Source organism: Vulpes vulpes, chromosome 1 (assembly GCF_048418805.1).
Source record: "Vulpes vulpes isolate BD-2025 chromosome 1, VulVul3, whole genome shotgun sequence".
In the NCBI taxonomy this organism is placed as follows: Eukaryota; Metazoa; Chordata; class Mammalia; order Carnivora; family Canidae; genus Vulpes; species Vulpes vulpes.
In genome coordinates, this window is record NC_132780.1 from 69,244,749 (window position 1) to 69,267,667 (window position 22,919).

The 22,919-nt window shown below is 41.4% G+C and overlaps 1 long non-coding RNA gene across 3 annotated transcripts in view; it reads right to left on the bottom strand.

Moving 5' to 3' along the window:
• LOC112932962 (uncharacterized) overlaps positions 1-21,069 on the bottom strand; it is a 107,595-nt gene extending 86,526 nt beyond the window's left edge. The window contains exons 1-4 of one of the 3 annotated variants that reach the window (XR_012003021.1): positions 20,842-21,069; positions 10,250-10,358; positions 6,392-6,584; positions 4,751-5,533 (exon numbers count right to left, since the gene is read on the bottom strand). This is a non-coding gene — a long non-coding RNA (uncharacterized lncRNA). Of the gene's footprint in view, positions 1-4,750; positions 5,534-6,088; positions 6,585-10,249; positions 10,359-20,841 lie in introns of those variants that run through there. The other 2 variants (XR_012003020.1, XR_003237592.2) reach the window with 2 other exon arrangements.
• Between the last annotated feature and the right edge of the window lie 1,850 nt (positions 21,070-22,919).

The window sequence follows — 22,919 nt, forward strand, 5'->3', positions numbered from 1 at the left end:
TTTTTTAAATGGAAAAAAAAAGGCAAGCTTTCACTGAACACATTTCTGATATGTTTTCTAACAGGCAATATTTCTAAGTGTACTCAACCTAGAGAATCTTCTCTTTCCAATTTTATCTGGAGCTACTCCCACACAAACAACTTTATTAACTCTAAATGAAAGTTAATAAATTATACCCATATCCTAACACAGTTGCAATAGGATATCAGAGTCTATTTGAAAATGATCAGCTAATCTCTCTTCAGAAAAGGGCAATTATACTAAAAATTCACCCTTATATTGAAAAAAAAAGACGAAATTCTGAGAGATTCAACATTTACCCCTTCTCATTAGTTTTGTCTCTCACACTCAGCTTTGTAAACCACAGAATACGTTTGTTTGACTTTTGCCATCAAATGAAAATTCCCTTATGGGGATTCTAGAAAATGATTGCCAATAACACAGGTCAGTCTGTGTCTCCCATATTCTAAGATAACCCCACAGTGTTTCATGACAGTGTTGCCCTAAATTTTCTGATTCTGTATATATCAGGGAGGATAAAATTCTAGAAAGAAAAATTGTTGCTTTGCAAGTGAAATGTTTGTTATGACTATTGCTAACTATGAAAGAGCTGTTGGAAGTGTATTTTAGTTGTTTCATCAGCTCCCAGGTTCATAAATTATGATTGCCAAATAAAACCTGAAGGTTGATATTTTGCTTGATTTATTCTCAGGGAAAAAAAAAAAACAACAAGAACAACAGAGATTTAAGGCACTCCATTCTTTGCTCATTATATCTGTATGCAAAGGACACCACGGGAGAAATGATTTAGCAAAGAAATGATGGATTCTCTTTTGCCAGACAGAGTTTGGGATGACTCTAATGAATTCAAGTAGATACAGGCACTTGTTGATCTGCAAGTCTGATTGGAAGCTCCAAGGGGCAATGCAGTGTAGGTGTGTGAACTCAGGAGTCCTGGGCACTGAAACCATAAGAATACATAGGATCGCCCAGCAAATAGGTACAAATAGGGAAAACACGAGGACCCAAGCAATAACATCATGATTGAGAGAGGAGAAGCCAGAAAAGGAGAATGAAGGGGAAGCAGCTGTGCCACAGTATCAGGGAAAAGGAGGTGTCAAATAGGAAAGAATATCTCATTGTGTCGAAAGCTCCTGGGAAGTGAAATAAAACCAAAGTTAAGATTGACCACTGAAATAGGAAAAGATCATTTGTGGCAAATTATTTGGTGAAAGCAGAGCCAAATTCTCTGGTGTAGGTAGAAATTGGGAAGAGAGAAACTGGAAACGAGAAGTATAAATAACTCTTTCGAGATTTTGGGGTATGAAGAGGAAGAGCTAGAGCAGGTGTTTAAGGGTATGTGGTGACCAAGGAAACTCTAAGACTGTTTGCTATAAAGATTAAGGGTCATAAGGATGATTCAGAGACAGATCTTTTGGGAAGACAAAAGAGATGGGATCCAAAGGTGGAGGGTCTGGCCATGCAATTTGCAAAATAACAGTGTACTTACTATCTCTACTTTACAGGAAAAACTAACAAATAACAGCAAAAGAATCTGATGCTTCAGAACTAGTCAAACCACATGCAATTCCTAATTCTATCTCCCACTATCTCTGGACAAGTTTCTGCCTGTAAAGCACAATAATTATATCTACTGTAAAGAGATGGGGTGAGACATGTATTGGGGAGGTATAAAGTGCCAATAGCACAATGCCTTCCACACAGTGAGCACTGTGGAGCTTGCCATAGTACTGATGGGACAGTGGCTTGGGCTGTGTGGTTGTGATCATTGTGGTTGTGGGTAGAACTGTAGAGTTAGTAAGTAAGTCAAAGAGCCAGCCTTTATACCTATGTCATGATTCCAGATTCAGAATTTGATACCACACTGTATTACCACACAGAGAAATGAAAAACTATTTTGAAGTAAATGAAAATGAAATTATCATGTCAAAATTTGTGGGATGCAGCAAACACAGGGCTTAGAGAGACACTAATAGCATTGCATGCACATATTGGAAAAGAAAAAAGATCTAGATTCAATAATATGTCTGTTTTAGGAAATCGAAGAAAAAAGAGCAAATTAAATCTGAAGTAAGCAAAAGAAAATAAATTGTAAACATTTTATTATGGAAATGAAAGTGGAAATCAATAAAATTGAACACAGGAAAATAATAGAGAAAATCAATAAAATCAATGAAATCGAAAGGTATTTCTTAAAAAAGATCAATAAAATTATAAGCTTCTACCCAGGTTAACAAGGGGAAAAGAGAGAATATAAAAATTAGTATTCTCAGAAATGAAAGATGAGACATCACTACAGACCCAATGAGCATTAAAAGAATAATGAAGGAATATTAAGAACATCTCTATAGCTACAGATTTTATAACTTAGATGAAATAGACTAATATTTTGAAAGATGCCACACTACAACTTATACAGTGATACCATAGTTGTATCTGTTCCTTTGTGTTTTTGTTGTTGTTTTTTCATCTCAGGGCTAAATCCCCTTCCTTATCCTATGTTTAAGAAATTCAGATTTTTTTTTTAAAGATTTTATTTATTTATTCATGAGAGACACAGAAAGAGAGAGAGAGAGAGAGAGAGAGAGAGAGAGGCAGAAGGAGAAGCAGGCTCCATGCAGGGAGCCTGACATGGGACTCGATCTTGGGTCTCCAGGATCACACCCTGGGCTGAAGGCAGCACTAAAGGGCTGAGCCACCTGGCCTGACCTTCAGATTTTTCTTTTTTTTTTTTTCCTTCAGATTTTTCTAATGCTAAGTTGAGCACTTACCACTTAGGAGGTTTATGTTTCTCCAATGAATGAGTTTCCCCAAGTTTCCATCCTCAGTCCTTACCTTTTCTCTTTGAAATTGACCCTCACTTATTCACTATCAGAATTTTAACTACCAGCTCTATGGAAAGAATGTGTCTTCATATATCTATGTCTTCAATAACCAAAACTTCAGGTTCTTATTTCCTAATTGCCTGAAAGATACCTCTACTAAAATAATCCACAGTGATATCAGTTTAAGAGTCAATAAACTGAACTTATTAACTTTCTTTCCTTCAGTTATTGGGAACATCAATTTGGACATCCAAATTCTCTTAATGTGCTGGTGTTCTTATCATGAAAGCCTAACATTTCACATAATACCACTCTTTTTTTTCTCATGATTTTAAGTCCTGGACATTGTTAGTTTCTAAAGATCCTTGACTCCATCTCACTTTGTTTCTATTGCTCCTGGCTCAGGATTTTTTCTCTTCTTGGACTAACTCAACAGTCTACTAAGACATCTTCCTGTTCTGTGGTTCTCCTTGCATGAATTCATCCAGCACATAAATCTCAGAGTGAGAGAGGAGTTTTCAGAAATTGTAGTTAGTTTGGTATGGCTGGATTATGTCATTCAGTCTTCTTTTTTTCTAGGTTATGCTTGTATCCTGATATCTGCTTTCTGACATCCTTTTTTTTTTTTTAACCCAGAAAAAGCTTTAGAATTTACCTTTGAATGTCCAGTTTTCTATGGCTCTCCTGTGTAATGAAAGTTGGTGACAGGCTATTTTCTCTCAAATGAACTGATTTTAGTGGGAGAAATGCATTACAATTCTAGTGATATATCCATTAACATTAAAATTGGTACATCCCACTGACTCTAATGCATTAATGCCTTTGGCTCCAGTGACCAAACATTCAGTTAATTTCATCTTCACTTTGAGCTCTTTGTTTTCTCTTCGCATATGAAAGTATTGCCTAGAGAGTTTTATGTGTGCCCAATGAATTCCATTTATCTTTTCCTCCACCATAACCTTGAAGGGCCAGGGCATGTTTATTTTCTTGAAAGTCACAAGGAGAAGTTTAATATTATTTTTTGCCAAATGAATTCCAAATTATATCTGTGCCTTTGGCTTACACTGGGGTCCAGTCAGTGAGCTTTATCGGCTAGGGGTCTGTTGGAGGGAAGAGAGAGAGGTTAGGCCATTTAGTCTTCTGGCTCCTTACAGAGTGACAGTGCTGCTTGCTGGCTGTGTTTCTCTTCTGAAGAAGACAGTTCCTCTTAGGGTACCTACCTCTCTCAAAATCTCCATCTTCCATCTTAACATCATCACCCTTCTCCAGCTTTTAGTAACCACTCACTCCCTCTGCTTCTCCATTCCAGGGTGATCATGGTTTTCCCCACTATTACAAGTCCTGGGGAACTACACTGTCCTCTGTGATTTTCTGACACACTCTCCACACCTTTGAAGAGTCATTTTATTAAACATTCCTCAGATACCAGCTTTGACTATATGCTTCCTGTGGGGACCCAGATGAACTCAACCACTTACTATGTGACCTATGCTCTTATTGGACTTCTATCCTCAGGCTCCTCAGTGGTAGAATAAAAATATATTGCATATATTTCAGAATTTTTATGAAAAATAAGAAGTAACAATCCTTTCTAAAAGCAAGAAGCTCAAATGTTATGCAATAAAATATGATAAGTATAATATCATAGAAGTAAAATTTTTGCATAGATGGAATGGAAAAGATAAAAGACAAATTGGAGAACCTGCTTGCCATATATAATTAACAAATTTTAAAATATATAATGAGCTCTTATAAGTCAATGTAAAAAACTGGGAAATTAATCCAATAGATAAATAGTTAAATGTAGTCAGTAAGAGGGAGAAAAATACAAATGGGTTTTTTTTTTTGGTTTTTTTTTTTTTTTTTACAAATGGGTTTAACATTTTTAGAAGGTGTTCAACCACACATCTAATAAAAAGAAATGCAAATTAAAACCACAATGAGATTTTTTTTTCAGCTATCAAAATGAAAAAGATCAAAAAGCAGGATAATTCATTCCATTGATGAGGATGTCAGGAAATCTGAACCCTTATACATCATTGACAGGAATGTAAATTGGTACAACCTCTTTGGAGTGAAATTTAACAATATCTAATAAAATAAAAAATGCACACATGCTCTGTGCCAGCAATTCCACTTTCAGAAATTAATTCTCTAGCTGTGCTTACACAAGTGAACAAAAATGCAAGTACAGAGCTATTCATTACAGCATGATTTACAGACTCAAAAGATGGGAAATAGCCTCACTTTCCTTCAGTGTGGGAGTAGTCTAGAGCTTTGACCTCAGAATCCAGTGAGGCTGTAACTTAGTTTTCCTGATTCCCACCCTTTTAAGTTTCTAGATTAGGGCTCACCAAGAGAAGTGTGTAAGGTAAGTAGAGCAGAAGCACAGCTCCTGCTGCATTTCCTCTTGCAGATTCTCTGCATCCTGGCCAGGTGTAAGTTCAACTCTGTGGTAGAGGGTACCAGCTACCTTGCAAAAACAGAGGTGGTGAGACACACGGTTCCACTTTACCCTTATAGTTCCAGTTTGTCCAGGGTCCCCCACTTGATGCCCAACTGCCCACTCTAATGACTTCAGACTGAGTACCATTTATGGAGTCCACAGACATACTCAGGCCGCTCAACCAGTCCCCAGACTGTGGAAGGTCTAATTCTTCTTGATCATTCAGAAAGTCCCTGTTTTCCTGATCAAACAACAAATGATACAATTAGTTAAATGAATCATGAGGATTCTATAGCCATCAGAAATAATGAAGTGGTTCTATATGTGAACATAAAGCAATGTCCAAGACAATATGATTAAGTGAAAAGACTGAGATTCAGAAAACTGTATATTGTATGTTACCTTTGTTTTTGTTTTGTTTTGTTTTTTAAAGTGGAGGAATGCCCACACCTGTCCTCCACACTAACAGGTCCATCAGCTTGTCAGTCACAGGAAGGGCACATACAAAATAACAACCATCCCCTGGGGAAAAGAGTTGGGGGTGGTGGGATGACATTCTGTTGTACATCTTTTGTACTGCTCATTTTTTTCTCATGAACTTGTATCAGTCTTTTAAATAATAATACTTTTTAAATGAAATGATTCACTGAAATCTTGCTACATGAACCTCCTGAGCATAAGGGCATCAGGGAGCAAATTTTTCTGTCCCCTTCAAGGTCCTTCTAGCTGGACTAAGAATCAAGCTGACATGAGACTGATTAACAGAAGAAAATCAAATTTAATGGTGTATATACAGGGAATCCACACAGATGTGGAAATTTCAGAGACCAGCAAAATGAGGGGTGTGTGTTATTCTGAACTAAGGAGAAGGGGGCAGGGTCTGGGACTTCCCGGAAAGGAATGCCATTCACAGGGTGATAAGAAGAGAAGAGGTTTAGGAATTAGATGTTTCCCCTGCCATACAGATGGGTCACTCACGGTCTCAATTGCCTTCAGCTCAAAATAATGTGCATACCAAAGTGGCACCTTCCAGAGAAAATTCCTGAAGTCCTTCAAAGGATGCTCAACAGATATCAAGTTATTTCCCCTTAAGACGCACCTCATACACCAGCAGCTCTGTATTTCATCCATGTCTCTCCTCTCTGCAAGACCGGATTGTGCTATGAGCCATGCTCTAGGCACAATGGATGGAACAGACCAGGAAATAAGGCGGTGTTCATTTCTTCTGCTCTACCTGAGAGCCAGTGACACCCCTATTTCTATCAGGGCATTATGGTACAGGACTCTAATTTCTAGAATAGGAAAGAAGGAGATAATCAACAGCTTGTTGTTGAAATAGGAAAGAAGGGGAAGACCTCAAAAATGTAACAAAAGGTGCATGGTGGAGAGAGTCACTACCTATGGCAGGTAGCTAGCTTTCTCTATTTTACTTAAGTCTCCCTGAAAAGAGGAAGTATGGACTCACTATGTGAAAAATGTGAAATACCTCTAATACAATGTCTCAAGTGCTGATTTCTGCTTTATTTGTAGCTAAAAAGTTTAAGCATTAAATATGTATGTGTAGTATTGTGTATGTGTGTTTGCATTTGCGAGCCTTAGGAATATATATATATATTTTTTTTTAATAAACTATATATATATTTAATTTACAAAAAAATAAGTTTCCTGTGAAGTCATAGTGAGGAGGGCATGCAATATGGCTGAACGTCTACTGGCAAAATATATTTACGGCATATTATAAATTTTATGAAATAGTCACACACAAATATAAAAGACTCTGGTAAAAACGTAACTCAACAAAACTCATTCTCTTAAATGAGGAATATTTTTGGCTACCTGGTTGTGGGAATAAAAGTCACATGTTATGAGCTGTAGGCAAATGGAGCTCAGCTATGCTCTGTTTCACCTCCATGGGGTTGGAATGTGTCTGTTCCTTTCATCACTTCACTTCCTCAGAATTACTCCCATGGGACGTCAGCAGTGGGACCTCACATACCACGGCCATTCCTCCTGCCTTGGAAGGCTCATACCTAGCAAAGAGTGGAGTTTTGTTTGAAGGAAAACAATAAATAGGTAGATGGACTACAAACATTATACCAGAGAGAAGGAGGGACAGATTTAACAATTGGCATATTACCAGAGATCACCAAAGCCCGCTGCATTGTGTTCCTATATGCTTTCCAGGCCTGCATGTCAGCCTGGCTTTGACCCACAGCTACACAAGGAAGAAAAGTGACAAACAGTGAAGAGTGTTGTTTCAGAAACGAAATCCTTTAAAAAATCTGTAACAAGGAGGGGGCGGGGCAAGATGGCAGAAGAGTAGGGTCCCCAAGTCAGCTGTCCCCACCAACTTGCCAAAATATCTGTCACGTGACTGTACTCCGTAAAACCAAAGTGCACAATGGGCTTTTTTTTGAACATCTAAACAGAACTGTATGTCACTTTTAGGGTGGAATCAACACACACTCCAAACTCACTTCCACAGCCATTAGAACAAGTAACTAATTTAAAACAATTAAATCTCACAGATGCATAATTATAACAGAATTGTAATCCCTTTCAGATCGATGTGGTTTTCCTTTGCTGATTAGTCCTGGCAAATCAGACATCAAGCTTTTTAGAGGGAGTCTTCCTTTTTAAATATCAGCTGGTCAGAGAGCATCCAAGAAAAGGAAAAAGCATCTGTGAGTAGGCAGCATTTGCCCTGCTGTGATGCCTACTTATCTTTCATCACTCATAAGCATCACAATCATTATTATTACCAGGCATTTATAGACCACCTTTCCTCCCCAATCAGCTTATAAATGGTTTTACAAATGGATTAGAAACAGCATAGATATGGATCACTTCACACAGCACAAAGTACAGTCTCCTCAAGGGGAAATGCAGGAACTTCTATATAAATCAGGATAACATTAGGTGAAGGTTTAAGACCAACCATGAAGAATGGCTTATTTGCTTGAAGCCATAGGGGATATTAGGTAAGCAAAGGGCATTTCCTTCCCCTGGTTACAAGGGCAATGTGGCTTCATCGGCTGAGGTTGGAGGTTAATGGATCTAGCTTCCAGATGGTCGTGCTTCCAAGGACTAGTGCACCATGCTTTTATCTTCTGGAGAGAGACTAATCAGGTCACAGCAAGAGCTTTCCAGTGTCTCTGAGTCTTGCCAGCAATGCAGCCCTCGCCTGGGAAAAGGGGTCCTGAGCTCAGATGACACAGTTAAATGACCTTCTGATGCTCACAAATCCATTGGGGCCCAGGAGTCTGCATTCTGTGTCCTCTTTTGTAAAGACAACGTTGGTATTGTCCTACAAAATCCAACAACACAAACCATTTTGTTTTCTCACAGAACCTTGTCACACTCATCAGCTGGAGCTGCTTCACATGGGTGCTCACCAGCAGTAACGTGGAGGCGGTTTGTGATTCTTATCAAAACTGCCTCTTTGGATGTTGTCAGGAGATGCACTCCTGAGCATCCCCCGCCCCCATTCCCTGTGAGTCTCACCAAGCCCCCAAAAGCTGCACTGCACCCCGTCAGTGTTTTGTGGAGACAGAGGATCCATCATCTACTCTATCTGGTCCATGGCTATTAGAAGTGAATTTCCTCAGGGCACTTATCAGAGATGCCAATTTTTAATGAGACATGTACTTACTATTTACTATATTTAGATGTAGACCTTTTCTCCATGTGATTTGGTGAGGTTTGCTAGCAAACTTCAGTTATCCCCAACATGTCTGTAATGATAAGTATAGGAAGTGGCACCCACATGCGAAGTAAACAGGTACTTTAAAAATATTTTGGAGGTTCTAAAGGTCCCCGGGTTCTTACCCAGATGCCTGTGAAGGGGGACTCACGGACTGTCATATTTAACATGTGGAGCCTTCCACTATCCTGCAGCTTCTGACTCATGTATCTGGGGTAAGGCCCAATGTTCTGCATGCCTACTAAGCATCCGGGCCCTGCCTGCTGCAGACTGGCAGACCACCCTGATGTGGCAGAGAGCTAGGTCACTTGCACCTTTCAAGCCCCAAATTCGAACTTTCCCAAGCTAGCATGCTTGCATGAAAGTTCTTTGTGCAAGAACTCCTTACAGTTCATGATCAGATGTGATCAGAGAAGAACTCCTCCATGACAGCCCCACTACAGTGAAAGGTTTTCACTAGAGACGTAAAATTTGTGAGAAAAAAAAAATTGTCATGCAGCCAGGGGCCTATGTGGCCTTCCCTCCACACTCCTGCATTCTGCATGGCTCACTTGGCCTGGCTCCCAACAGAATGTGAAGTTAGAATCTATTGTAAAACCCAAAAGCTAATTCCCCTAATTTTAGAGATAACTAAGAAGCAAAAGCCAGAGGAGCCAGGCTTCTTGAAGAAGGCCCAGGTGGGCTCCACAGAGAGCATTGGCATGAGGAGCCCATGCATGGAGTTGGGCTAGGCTCTCGGGTCCAGAGACTTCCACCTGGGAGTATGTACAGACTAGGTACAGGTGTTCACAGTCTTCCAGGGAGAGGGAGGGGTAGAGGGATGCCAGTAGGAAAGGGCAGGAAACTGCTAGTTCACATGAGAAATGGGCTGAGTGACCCAGCTCTGGCTTTCAGTGGCAAACATATGCCAAAGTAGCAGTAAATCAGGTTTGGTATTGAAAGAGCAGAAAGAAAAACAGAAGCAACTACAAAGTTGAGCCCTTCAGAAGATCCAACAGAGTGGTGTGTGGTCTTTTATTCTGTAGTTTGTTCACTGCTCACCATTGCTGGCCTACAGCCTGTGTTGGCAGAAGAAAGAATGTTGTCGTCCTGTCTGGAATAAGCCATGTCAGCTCTGATCAAGGTATTCAGGTGGGGTGCGGAGTTCTCAAGGAGTGCACCAGAAATGTGCACTTGAAAGAGAGATCTAGGTCTGGAGTGCAGAAATGAGTGAAGATGGTTAGTGCATTCCTTCACTTGATACAGTCTACATACCTTCCAGGACAGGAGACACTGTGTGCAATGCTGAGAGAGAAATCAAGGTAGGGACTCTTTATAGATGGCTATGTGACTTTTCTTTCTGTTTTTCCGTGTGTAGCAGAGTCTGTAGAACACAGTGGGATAAAAAAACATTCACCAAATGAAAAAATAGTAGTTAACATGAATAGTAGTTTACTAAGTGCCAGGTGTTACACTAAAGTACTTTGCATGCATTATCCAAGGACAAAAACACATAAAAGAGAAAGAAAAGAAAACAAGAAAAGAAAAGGAGAAGAGAAGAGAAAAAAGAATAAAAGAAAGAAAAGAAAAAAGAAAAGAGAAAAGAAAAGAAAAGAAAAAAGAAAAGAAAAGAAAGAAGAAAAGAAAAGAAAAGAAAAGAAAAGAAAAGAAAGAAAAGAAAAGAAAAGAAAAGAAAAGAAAAGAAAAGAAAAGAAAAGAAAAAAAAGAAAAGAAAAGAAAAGAAAAGAAAAGAAAAAGAAATTAGTATAGACGATACAGCTATTCTTCCTGGGGGCATTATTAATGGCCTGCAATAATTTCTTCAGCAATCAGGAAATACACAGGATAAGTTTCCAGACAGGGATGAACCAAATTTCCAAATAGATCTGATGTTTCCAGAACATTCTCACAAGACGATTTGCCTCAGTTCCTGCTCTGGGTGGTATTGATTGGATGTTTGTTTTGGGGTGTGAGCATCACATCCCCCTTGAAACCAATCTAATGCTTGCTTTTACTTGAAGACATTCCACTTTCTCATTATGACACAACCAGGTTTGAGGTGGAAGGAACAAAACATGCATAGCTCACATTTCTAATAAGGTAGGTCTGTGGGTCTTGGGAGGTCACAGTGCCTTCCTCTCCATAAAAATGCATGTATGTTCAAGCTTGTAAGTGAAGAACATTTAAACCAGAGGCCAACTCTTGAGAATGGAATCCAGAAATAATGCCTACAATTAGTTGTTTTTCCCTGAAGCCATAGCATTGGGGTTGAGCTCATTCCCATGTTTCTCCTTGGCTCTCAGGTCCCATCGTGGGATCCTTTTACTGAAGTGTGCACTCCAAGAGCAGATAAAGTCTCCTTTACTGCTTCATAGGCTCTTCACACCACCTTAGTCCAAGATCTCAAAGAGAGAACTAAACAGCCATGTAGTTTATGTGTAAGAATGAAATTACCCTCAACTATTTCCTTAATGGGGAGGAAATGGAAGCTAAACCTCTTTCCTGCTGTAGCAAACCCAAGTGTGGGATGAGAAACAGCCTTTTTTGCCACAATTTACTTTGCTTAAATTCAAAGTTGTTTTGTTACAGCCCAACATTCCCCCAGAGGAATTCTGTAGTTTTGCAGCAAATAGCATTTGCATTTGCTCATTGAATCACTCTCAAGTTTCCTGTAGGAGAGCTTCAAAAGATCCTTGCATGGTGCAGGAGCTAATGACTACACTCCCCAGGAGTCTGCTCAGAAAAAAACGATTTCCCTACAATGACTTGCAAAACTCACAGCCTACCTCTTGGAAAAGTCTCAAATGAGATAATTAGAGCAATAGGCATTTTCATATGAGAGGAGGTGTATCTCAGTGATGGGTGTTCCAAATTCTTGGATTTCAGCAGGCAAAATACAATGCAGTTGTGGGAAAACACTTCTCTTCATAATCCAAGGCCAAAGTGGAATTTAAGACCGGGGGATAGAATAGGGTCCTAGAGTACCCATACCAGGTTTCGAACTCGGGTCTTTTAGGCTCATTACATTTTGGTGGAGGAGCACAACACAAAGGAACAATGTTTTCTATTGCAATTAGAGATCAGAGTTTAAACTTGCCCTGCACCCTCTTGTTTTCCAGCACTGAATCCATGCAAACATCATGCAACCTCTCTTAATCTCTGTGACTTCACCTGTGAAGTGGAGTTCATGATATCAACAATACCTATTTTGTTGAGAGGGTGAAATGAAATATAAAATATAAAATATAAAATATAAAATAAAAGTTTTGTAAGTGGTGTAGTCAGTCACAGGACATTCCCTTTGGTCCCCACTACTGGACCTCTCCATAACCATTTCCTAAAAATATTTTATTTATTTATCCATGAGGGAGAGAGAGAGAGAGAGAGAGAGAGAGAGAGAAAGAGAAAGAGAAAGAGGCACAGAGACCTAGGCAGAGGGAGAAGAAGGCTTCCCATGGTGGGCCCGATGCAAGACTTGATACCCAGATCCTGGATCACACCCTGAGCCAAAGGCAGACATCAACCCCTGAGCCACCCAGGCGTCCTACCATAATCATTTTTTTTTTAATTCTAAAAAACAAGACGGCAAGGGAGAAAAATGAAGTAATATGTTATTAATCTAGAGGCAATGGACACATGAGAGAGAGAAAAACAATCTGCCTTTGCCTCGTGAAGTAAATGATGAGAAATCAAAAAACCGATGGGACTGTCTTGGAGAGTTTAAGGTATGTTTGTTTGTTTTGTTAACGATAAACTGAGGTGTATTAAAAATGTTAAGACTTTACCTGAGCAAAATTTAATTTGAGGGACAGGAGCCTGGGATAAGGAAAAGATACAAGGGATCCCTGGGTGGCGCAGCGGTTTGGCGCCTGCCTTTGGCCCAGGGTGCGATCCTGGAGACCCGGGATCGAATCCCACATCAGGCTCCCGGTGCATGGAGCCTGCTTCTCCCTCCGCCTGTGTCTCTGCCTCTCTCTCTCTCTCTGTGACTATCATAAATAAATAAAAAAATTAAAAAAAAAATTTAAAAAAAAAAAAGGAAAAGATACAAAAGAAGGAAATTGTTACATTGACTACAACTTAATGACCAGTTGGCTGTTTGTGTGGATTGTCCTTAGAGTTGTGATTTTGTGATCTTGGGGCAATTACTGGCTTAGATTTTGGTTTGCTTGGGGGGGGGCTGCCAGGGAATGAGGGCTACCTCAGTCCAATGCCCTCTGTGTTTAATTAATTTAACAGTTTGCGTGCTTATTTTGGTTTGGTTTTACTCTGTAGAGCTGGAAATTACATAGCGATGATTTAGCATAAATGTCTCATCTTACTTATTAAAAAAAATTTGTGTAAATTCAATTAATTAACCTATAATGTATTATTGGTTTCAGAGGTAGAGTTTAATGATTCATCAGTTGCATATAACACCTATTGCTCATTATGTCACATCTCCTTAATGCCCATCCCCTAGTCACCCCATCTCCCCCACTCCCTCCCCTCCAATAACTCTCAGTTTGTTTCCTGTGATTAAGAGTCTCTTATGGTTTGTCTCCCTCTCTGATTTCATCCTATTTTATTTTTCCTCTCTTTCCCTATGATCCTTTGTTTCATTTCTTAAATTCCACATATGAGTGAGATCATATGATAATTGTCTTTCTCTGACTTATTTCAGCGTCTGCCATGGGCAGCTTTTCCTAAGCTAACACAAGGCCTGGTTTGGGATTAATTTAAGGGCCTGGACTACCTGAGAAGAAACTGATGAGAAAGCAGATCCAGAGACATCAAGAAAATCATCAAAGTGACACTACAATGTCAAGAGATATGCCCCAGGCTTTGTGGGAATCACAGGATCAGGTGCTCCCCATGCTGTGTCCTGGGGGGTCTCTGTCCTTACTGCACCACTACACTGTAGTGACTTTGTCATTTTCTTGATGTCTCTGGATCAACTTTCTCTTTAGTTTCCTCTCAGGTCATCCAGGCCCTTAAATTAATCCCAAACGAGGCCTTGTGTTAGCTTAAGAAAAGCTGCCCACGGCAGACACTGATGCCCCATCATAGCACAACCTGGTTGACATCATACTTGACCTCAGATTCTTTCAACCCAGAGCTCCACAGACTCTATCAGTAACGACTAGGGAGAAAGAAACCTATTTGCCATCCATAGATTAAATGAACTCAAATTCTCAAATGATATGATTTACTTCTATGGCCGATATTGAAGAATGAATGAATGGCTCCTAGTTTTCCATTCCTTATTAGCTATTCCCAATCATGGTTTCCCTCTAGGGCCACCCCCATATGGATGGCTGTGACCCAATTAATGTGGTAATGGAGTATTCTAGAAAAGTGCCACGGAAGAGTTTTGAAAAAGAAGGGCTCTCTCTGGGGTTGGTGATGGGGAGCACAGTGGAACTGGGAAGGGAAATCAGACACAACCACACCACCAATCAATGCGTGAAACAGAGTCAAATTGTATTGAGCAGGGTTCTAGAACACTGCTGTGCCTCAAGAGGCCTGAAGCCCAGGTCAGCAGCTCCTCCTTCCCAGTTGAGTTGGACTTTATCAGATGAAGGCTACAATAGAGGCGTGCCACAAAGACAAAGAAGATGACTTGCAATCCCCAAGTTCCAGACTTTGGATCTGGTGTTACCAGACAAAAGCCGCCACAACTGTGATGGCCATCTATCACACTGCAGGGAGGCTCCTGCTCCTTCCTCAGAGACATGGCTCCTGGCCCCTCTGCTCTCCTGATGCTGTTCCTACTGTGGTTCTTGGTGACATCAATTTTCACCAAGAAAAAACTTCCACTAGCCTGACTTGTTCCTTGACCTCTTCTCTGATGATCATCATTTCTACACTCCAGACACCTTGTTCCCTTTGCCAAGCCCCAGATATTTTCATGACAGCCATGGCAACCATTCTACAATCTGAATTTCAAGCATCCTGCTCTCCACTCCCCACCACCTCATTTTCCAGATCAATGTCTCCACTAGAAGGCATACTAGGTAACGTGTTAGTTTTTGCCAACCCGGACCTACAGTCTGCCAATCTTGCCTTTCTTGGGTCTCTCAATTGCCTTGTCTCCTTTTTTTTCTTTGACAGCTTTAACTCCAATAGCAATTATTGCAATCACTCCCTTGAATTTTCTCTCAATCGTGTTCCACTCCAGGTGAAGTAAAAACCATGGTTAAGCCCAACTTGTCCCCTAGTGTCCCCATACACCTGCAATTGAACACAGCAGGAAAAAGCACATCTCGGTGTAGACTGAAATTTGAAGCCTTGAGCTTTAACCTCAGGTGGGTCCTTGATAATGGCTGGCCATAAAATTGTGCTCCCTATCCATCCTCTCTCCCAGTCTTACAGACAAATATCTCATACCTTACTCTCTTTCCTCAAACCTTGTGCACCTCCTCTTCCTTCCTCTGGTCCAGAAGCCTCAACTCCTATTTCAGCTCCGGTAGGAGCCCCTAGAGGAAGATCTCACTGCTTCCACAGTCAGTGGTTCTCCCCTCTGTCCATGTATGCATGCCATAGACTCACGCCCAACTGCCTGTTCCAGCACCATCTCCACTGGATGCAGGATTACGTACACAGTCTGCGCCTAGCTTCTCATTTGTAAAATAGGGACAATAACTTGTCTATCGTTTCCAGTAGTTTTGGTCATGAAGCCCATAAGTAGCATCTGGCCCAGGGCACACACCACATGGATTGTATTTTTCTATGCACATATACTCTGTCTCCTCCACTATTCTTGTGGATGAATGACCACCTTCCTCCTAGCAAAGGGCAACCCCTCCAGCTGGGCATTGGTCTCAATCCTTCTCACCTAAGCAAGGACGACACTCCAGCAAGCTACCCTCCCCTTCAAAACAATATATAAACTACATAGGATGCTATTTCTCCTGTCTCTAAGAACCTGTCTTGACTCTTACATACCCAGCTATTGCACTGTTTTTTCCTTCTCACAGCCAAATTACCTACAAGAGTTGCCTCTCTTTCATCTTCAACTTTTCTGTCCACCCCAAGCAGATTTAGCCCTTACCATGCCACCCAAACTGCTTCATCAAGGGTATCAAGGTCCCTTGAAGTGATTTCTTTATTTGGCTTCTAGAATGCCGCAATTGTTCATATCCTCTCCTAACATTTTGTTTGCTTTCCTTTGGACTCTTTTTCTAGCTCACCCCCATTTCCCCACACTGGAAATGTGGTAGCCCTGGGGCTTGGTACCTAGCTCCCTTCTCTGTACCTAAGTCTCTTGCTGATCTTTCCAGTCTTATGGTTTTCAGTGCCACCTATGGGGCATTCCCCTATGCTTACAGCTTCAGTGTGGACTTCTTTCCAGTGTTCTAAATTCCACTGGCCCACTGCCCTACAGCTCCCTTCAAGTGTAACCAGTGCTGGACACAGCTCCTCACTGTCCCCTTCAAACCCACATTCCTGCCAATCATGGCACCTCAGCCCCTGGCAATTCTTTCTTTCAGGTTCTCGGGTTGAAAACACTAAAGCCAACCCGGCTCCCCTACTTTCTCTTATATCCCTTGTCTTACTTATCAGAAAATGCTGTCACTTTTACATTCAAACTACCCTCAAAATCTGGCCAGCTCTCAGCCCCTTCACTTCTTCCTTCTTAGTTCAAGCTCTGAGAATCCCTTGCCTGGGGATTGCAATGGCTACCTCCCTGGGCTCTGGGCCCCTTAGGCCTCCTGTCTATTTTCAGCAGAGTTCTAAAGGGATCATGAGCCATTCCAGTTTGGAATGTGTCACTGGTGATGTCCCTATTAGTGGCCAGTGACACTGGAACCCAAGGCCCCACAACATCTGCTCCAACACATACCCCACTCCTTCCATGGACTCATTTTCCCTGGCACTGACCCTCTCTCTCACTTCTGGTATTTGCTCAGACTCTTTCTTGTTAAAACCTGTCTTGGGCACCAGATCTAGAATGTCCCCTGTCACTGCTTCCTTGCTCTCCTCTCCTTGGTCTGCTTTTCCCCCTCTCACTCTAATGTATCCTAATTTTACATTATCTTTTTCCTATTTGATTTAGCCACTGTGTATCTTCTCTCCAGAATACAAACCACATGTGGGCTGGGACTTTGATTTGTTTGCTGTTGTCTCCTCAGCTGTGTGGTGAGGACTCTGACCAAAGAGAGGTCTGGCCTTCCTCCCTGGCTTGTTGGAAGTAACCTCTAAACCTACCTAATTTCTCCAGTGATGGGAGTGTCTTGGTCATTCTTGGTGGGTCCATTGGACTATATCTGATAGCTTATGCTAATGAGGTGACTGATAGTGGTGTCTTGGCCTACCTCCAGGGAAGGGACATGCTAGAGATTGCATTTAACATTGCAGGAAATCAATCAACCAATCAGGCATGCCTACATGCTGAAGCCCCATTGAAATCCTTGGGCACCAAAGCTCAGATGATCTTCCCAGTTGGCAATAGCTCATGTTTGTTGTCATGTGTCTGGGCCAGAAGGGATGCACATTCAGAAGTCAGCAGAAGTTTTACATCTGAAGCTTCCCTGACTCTGCCCCACATGTGCCTTCTTCTGGCTGAATCCAGTCATCCTTTCCCTGTAATAGATGTGACCTTGAGTAGACCAAGTTCTAGTGGCTTCTGTGAATCTTTCTAGTGAATCATTCAATCTGAAGGTGGTTTGGAGAAACCACGAATAAGTCCTGGGTGCAGAAGTGAAGGTGGCTTTCTGGGAATTCTTCCCTTTGACTTTGCAGCTGAACTGTAAATGCAAACTGGGATTAGAAACCCTGGGTGGGCTTGGCTTTCTGGGGGCTGTGTCCTTCACCTTGCCTGTTGGCTAACTCTGGGTACCAACCCTGAGATCTGTACATGGCACCCCAAGGGCATCCCTAAGTAGGTCTTGGATGAAAAAAAAATTAATGAGTGAGCAAGAAGATGAGCTCTAACCCAGGTTTACATTTGGAAACATTCAAAACAGCAATTACTAAGCTCAGCTGATATTCAGCATATTTTTTCTGAGTTCTATTTGCTTCTGACCTTTGAAGAACTTGCAGGACATGTGAGGCCAAGGACTAACCTTAGCCTTCATAGGAGCCACTCCTGAACTTAACCTCAAAGGCCTTCTGTGAACATTTCATATGCAAAACTAACAGTGACATCCTTTTTATTCAAAATTGTCAAGTTGTAATTGGCAAATTTTGGAGTAAGCAGTCTCAGCCAGAAAACTATTGATAACGTGCTGAGCGTAAACAGAATAAACCTAAGGAACATAACAGTGTTTTATTCTGTAAGAGAAATATATAACAAAACAAATGTGTGAGTCATCTAAGACACTACTAATACTAATGTTAAAATACCTTTTTTAAGTTATAATTTTTAATTTTCTTTTTAAATCCAAACTATTTTAATCCATTCAAATGAAAATTTCCATTTATCATTTTTAAAACCACTGCATTTTAATTTTATCTGCTAGGACATTATACTCTTAGAAAATAGTAAACCCTAACCTCGAACAGAGGGGAATGCAAAAGGATGACAATTAAAACTAATAATAATACCCTCTGCTTTTGTGTGGAAAGGCTGAAGAAATTACCTAAGACCTTTCGTTGAGAAGACACCCTTTGCCATTTTAAAAATGCTACTAAATGCTTATCTGAAATGAAAGGAAGAAAATCAGATAATATAATTTCCTTTTGAATTAATGGTAACTAAAGGCTTCATTCTTTCACAGAGATCTGACTTCTTCCTGAAAATCCCTAACAAACTAGCAAGGAAACAAGTTGGTAGGAGTTATGGATGACCCAATTTGATAGTCAGTGGAATTCAGGGTTTGCGGGAATTTCTGGAAGAACCAGAAACACCATTTATCCCATGGGACACAGGCACACATATCACCAGAAACATAATGTCAGTAATTGACATGGAAATATTAAATTATGGCTTAGGGCTGAACAGGGAGGGACTCTTTATCAATTTTATTACTTTGGAAAATGTATACACACACACATTAATATTTTCCAAGTCTTTTTCCAAAACTGCCTAGGAATGAGAAGTAAATGAGATCAAAAATAACTTTGACATGGGATATTTTTGGAACAGAATCAACCAAATTTTTTCTAACCTACCATTACGGTCTGGGTCATTCGCCTACTAGAAAGATAAGCTTGGATAATGAGACCTTCTTACAATGAGATGTGAACTGAGTAAATCTCATTCAAGATGTAATTTGAATTTAATGCCTTATCCGTAAAATAAACAAAGTATCATAAAAAGTTTAATGGTATGCAGTGAATCAAGAAAATGCAAAAAGTGCCAAAAAAAAAAAAACCTGTGTTATCCCAACACCAGTGCTCCTCTATTTATTGCAACACATTGTCAGAAGAGCTGAGCTTATCATATTTTCATGGATCATCACAGCACCGACTATTCTCTGAACTCCTGAGCCGCTTGTGATTGTTCTTCTTGTCAGCTTTTAAATCATTTTTCCAAGTATCCAAGCTTCAAAGTCAATGCTTCCATGTTTATTAGGAATTTATGCTCTCTGGGCACAAAACCTGGGATTTCGAAAGAAGGGAGCTTATTGCCCAGGACAAATTCCCAAAGAATAGCTCTCGTGCCACCATTTGGATAGAAAAAAATCCTTTCTCCTCCTGTTTGCTCAGGTGAACCATGTGGCCTGCTGTATCACTTAATCGTTGTCCAGAAGTCGGGCTCTTGTGCCAAGCTAGAGATGCATCTTCTTTTATTTTGCAGCATCATCAGTTAAAAAACATCATGGGCTTTTGTTCCTGCCATCATGGATCTCTACTACCCCTTGCAGAAACAAGCCCTGCAAATACTGGGTATCAATGAGTTACAGGAATTTTCAGTATAAGTACAGTATGTTGAGTAAGGGGACACACTTTGGAATCTTAGGGTTTCAATCTCAGAACCCCCACTTATTATATGAACATAGATAGGGCTTATTAGCTATAAGGACTTCCATTTTCTTACCTATAAACTGAGTATTATATGCTTGCCTCCTAAGAATGCTATACAGATAAAAGGAGATAATGCATTTAAAGGTGCTAACACTGTGCCTAAAATATAATTGTCAATAAATGGCTAATAATAATTATTAAAACATGCATAAAGTATATTACATATTTCCAATCATAATTGGAGGCCAAGTGTTTAATTTTTAAAAATTTTTTTTAAGATTTTATTTATTTATTCATGACAGACGAGAGAGGGGAGAGAGAGAGAGAGAAAGGCAGAGGGAGTAGCAGGTTCCATGCAGCGAGCCTGACTTGATCCTGGGTCTCCAGGATCACACCCTGGGCTGAAGGCGGCCCTAAACCTCTGGGCCACCAGGGCTGTCCGGAGACCAAGTGTTTTTATATATATACATACACACAGGTATACACGTGCCTGTATACATATATATATATATATATTTTTTTTTTTTTTTAACAGCTCATCTTTCAGAATTCAGATCATAAAAAATGTCAATGGATATTCCTATCTTGTCAAGGGAGAGATGTGTGCCCGTTCCCTTTCCTAAGTGGAAAACTTGAAGCATGAAAAAGTCACTTCTCTAGTATCACAAAAGAAAGTATTTTCCTAAAAGTTCTGCCAATAAAATGAAGTTCAAGGTTGAAGTCAGAGAAGCTGGAACTTGCAAGACAACAGAGCAAATGCCCTTGGGACACTGCTGCTGCTGCTGCTGCTGCTGCTTAGTTCTAAAGAGACCCTGACCTCGCTTTTGATGATGGGGCCTGTAGAGGTGCTGAGACCCAGAACCAGTCAAGCAGGCTCCTTGGCTCCTGCTGGAGAGGAAGCACAGCTCTGAGCTCCAGATGGTGAAGATGGGAAAATGCCCTGGAGCCACCCGAGCTGGCTGCATGACGTTACCCACCGTGAAGATGCCCACCGTGAGCCTCGGGCAGGGAAGCGGAGCTCCTCCTCTGGAGGAAATGACTGTGGCTGCGTAATCACAGGCTCCTGTGTCAATGCAAGTGGCCTCAGGGAATGTCTTCAGTGTTGGCAGTAAAGACTTGTTCTTTCTCGCAGCTTCTTTCCTGGCTGGACAGCCTGGGACACTGAAAGGGGCGTCCTGGCTGCGTCCCACCTCCCCTCCCCCCGGCGTCCAAGCTTCTGCTGAAATCCCTCTATTTAAAGGTGAGATAATCAGCTTTTGTTCCATTGGCTTGGATCAAAGACAATCTCTGAGCGGGGGAAACAAAGGCGCCCTGCGCTGGGGGCAGCCGGCCTCTGTCCTCTGCTAGCAAAGAAAAGGACGGGGTGTTTTATTCCTTTTCCAGGATTGGAAATTCTCATGCCCTGGAAACCCCAGCAGCAGGACTGAAGTGTTTCCCAAAGACAAACATCCCTATTATGAAGGGGACAGGACTTTGGCAGCCATCTCCACACTGTGGTGGGCAATTTGGCAGCGGCCGCCCTGCCTCGTAGGGGGAGAGCAAACAATCCCTTTGTCTGCTGTCCATGGTGCCGGGAGTGGGCGCCACAGCCAGGAAGTTCTCTCTGTGGCCCCAGCCCTCCATCAAAGCCTGCTTTCTCCATTTAGCGCTCTCCTAATTGTATTATCTGACTCCCCTGGAGAAGTAGCCTGCCTTCCCTGTCAACTGTGACTCTGCCCACCTCGAAGGACTGCTTTTAGACTCACAAACAGAAGGGCAGACCCCTGAATGAGATCGCCCCTCCTCGAGGGGTGGGTTGAGAAGGCCTCCTTGGCTGGAAGCCACTAGTACTAAACACGGGGACCTGAGTGTAAGAGTTATTGGTTCTAATTTAAAAAGAGAGAGAGAGAGAGGGAGAGACTTCGCTCTCCACAAAGTTCCTGCAAATGTCGTAAGTATAAAATCTCTGGAGTTTTTACGCATTCCCTAAAAATGTCAAATGGGAGGCCTGGTGACTGGATTCAGGATTCTAGGCCTCAGGCTTTCCAGATCATCTCTGGTTTTTTCTTTCTGTTGCTAAATGAGAACAGCATTTCACTCTTCCTTTCCAGTGAAAGGGACCCCCTGGAAGCCCCTTTTGTTTTCCTAGAGGGTGACCTCAAGAGATACCTGGTCACCAGGCCTACCAGGGACCCTGCCCCTCCCCTGGAAAGAGTGCTCAGAAATGCACAGAGCTGGTTTTCTCCATTTCTTCTCCTGTCAAAGTGAAAGAGGGAGGAAAGTCTATACGATTTCGATTTCTTTCTTTTTCTTTTTCTTTTTCTTTCTTTCTTTCTTTCTTTCTTTCTTTCTTTCTTTCTTCTTCTTTCTTTTTCTTTCTTTCTTTTTCTTTCTTTCTTTTCCTTTCTTTCTTTCTTTTTCTCTTTATTTCTTTCCTTCCTTCTTTTTTAAATTTCATTTACTTATTCAGGAAAGACACACAGAGAGAGGCAGAGACATAGGCAGAGGGAGAAGCAGGCTCCCTACAGAGAGCCCGATGTTGGACTTGATCTCAGGGCCCTGGGATCACCATCTGAGTCAAAAGCAGACGCTCAACCACTGAGCCACCCAGGCATCCCTATACAATTTCTTAAGGAAAGGAGCATGTCAGTATTTTCATGTCATAAACAGTATTTCACAAGTCTACTCACTGCTGATTAGCACCTGAGGTGGGATGTTCTAAAATCATTTTTGTCACCAGGTCCTCCTTATCAAGGGAAGCCTGGAACTGCTGATTGCCAAACCAACTAAAGACCATGATTAAGAAGCCCCCCTCCCAGGCAAGACTAACTGGCCCCCCTAAGCCCCCTGATGGTCGCCACCCCTCCTCTGCCACTGCACTCACCCTCAGCCTTTATTTTCCCCCAAGGAAACAAATGCCCCATTCTGTGCAGTGCCTCATTTAAAAATAAGATTTACAGGCTTCCTCTTCCGCTCAGCCTTGCACACCTCATTCAGCCTCCCTGGCATCTGCTTCTCAGTCCAAACTGAGAGTACAAAGATCTCCTTAGCTCTCTTCAAATCCTTGAACACTTTC